The sequence below is a fragment of the Myotis lucifugus genome, unplaced genomic scaffold, assembly GCF_000147115.1.
Source record: "Myotis lucifugus unplaced genomic scaffold, Myoluc2.0 scaffold_187, whole genome shotgun sequence".
NCBI lineage: Eukaryota > Metazoa > Chordata > Mammalia > Chiroptera > Vespertilionidae > Myotis > Myotis lucifugus.
Window position 1 is genome coordinate 433,485 of NW_005871235.1, and position 2,256 is coordinate 435,740.

A 2,256-nucleotide genomic window follows, 5' to 3' on the forward strand; every position below is an offset into this window, starting at 1 on the left:
CAGTGTTTAAGCATTATAAATAATAAATAACTTATTAAAATTTTTGTCCCAACATACAAAATTCTGCAGATACCAGGAAATAACATGCAAAAAATAAAAATTTTAAAAATGGTTGGAAAAAATAAATAGTTGGGGGGGGGGGTCTCAAGAGTATAATTTATTTTTAAGATAGCATCAAAACTATGCTTTAGTTTTTCCCTACAACAATAGTAGACTTCTTAGAACACAGATTGCTGGGCCCTACCTGAAGAGTTTCTGAGACTGGAGGTCTGGCTTGTCGGCCATTTTTCATTTCTAAACAAATTCTCTGGTGTTGCTGATGCCACTGCTCTGGAGACCACATTTGAGAAGCTCTGATTTAGAATACTGAGAACATTCTAGCATGTACAAAGATTCACAAAGAGATGAAGAGCAAGTCAATAAATATATTTGACCCACCACCTAACTGTGCTGGGCTGCATATCTGGCGCTTCGGCCAGGCGGGGCACGCTGTGCTCTCTGTTCCTAGAACACATAGATAGGAAGGTAGTCACTGTACTGATGCTGTACTGTGTCGGGAACAATTGTGTAAACAAGGCTTTGTAACTAACTTTGTGGTTTTTGCAAATAAAAACGCTGTAACTCCTGTAGTTGGCACTGCAGTTCAGCCTTTGCTTCGGCAGGGTGCCGTAACTGTAGTCGCTGGCCAGCTTAATAAAGGCTCCTAAATCTTGATCTGAGTCCCTGGTGGTCGTCTCCGAGGGTCGCCCCATTACACTAACCTACAATATTAAACATTACAATGATTTGAAATCCCCTATGTTAATCTTTTCTAGATTTCATTCCTCTCCCAACTTCAATGCTAGGGGTAATCATTATCCTTCATGTTTCATTGTTATTCTTTATGGTTTGCCAGGAACTACTGCAAATCAACAAGAAACAAGAAATCTAAACTTAAAAAAAGACTAGGAGTTTGGCATTTCAGAAGAAATTCAAAAGTCAGCAAAAACACGAAGACATGTCCAAACTTATTAATAATCAGAGGAATACAAGTTATTTTTTTAAAAAAACTATGAAATAACACTTTTAGAAATACTATGAAAAAAACTTATGTATTTGATGGGCAAAATTAAGAACCTGGGTAATGCCAACTGTTAGAGAGTTTGAGGTACCGGAAGAGACAGGAATGTTTGTGCCTATTGGTGGAAGAGCACATTGATGTAGCCTTCCGAAAAACAACTCAGGTACATTCCCTTGACCAGAATCAAACCTGGGACCTTTCGGTTTGAGGGCCAATGCTCCCCATTCTCTCAGGATGCTTATTGTATTTGTTGGCATAGGATACATATTCATCATCATGGACTTGTTTATCCCACCAAGTTTTCCCTATTTCTGTCTGAACATCTCCCCCATTTTCCTAGACCCATTTCCCTTCCACAGCTCATGCTGGAAGTCATAACCTCCCCCTGAAATCTCTCTTGGAGTCTCAGTTGATTCCCCTCTGTGTTCCCTTGGCACTTACTCTTTCCCCTCTTGTGGCACTCTCAGGGCACACCCTAAGCCAGCAGTTCTCAACCTGTGGGTCGCGACCCCTTTGGGGGTCGAACGACCCTTTCACAGGGGTCGCCTAAGACCATCGGAAAACACATAGTAATTACATGTTGTTTTTGTGATTAATCACTATGCTTTAATTATGTTCAATTTGTAACAATGAAAATACATCCTGCATATCAGATATTTACATTATGATTCATAACAGTAGCAAAATTACAGTTATGAAGTAGCAACAAAAATAATTTTATGCTTGGGGGTCACCACAACATGAGGAACTGTATTAAAGGGTCGCACATTAGGAAGGTTGAGAACCACTGCACTAAGCACTTTGGGAGCGTTTGCTATTAGTAGCAGTGTTAATATGGCCCGTGCTGCTTTTCCACAGATGGACGGACTCTCAGAGGTCCTTGTTTGTCTCCATCGCAGCCTGTGAGCTACAGAGAGCCTGAGACCATGTTTTGTTCTGCCTCATATTCTCAATATCCAGCACAGCCCATGGCACCTGGTAGAAATTCAGGAAAGGTCTATTGAATTAATAGAAACACATTCTTTTTTTTTAATTCTTTATTGTTTAAAGTATTACATATATCTCCTTTTCCCCCATTGACCTCGCCCCAGCCACTCCCACCCTCCAACACATGCCCTCACCCGCCTAGTGTCTGTGTCCATGGGTTATGCTTATATGCATGCATACAAGTCCTTTGGTTGATCTCTTACCTCCCG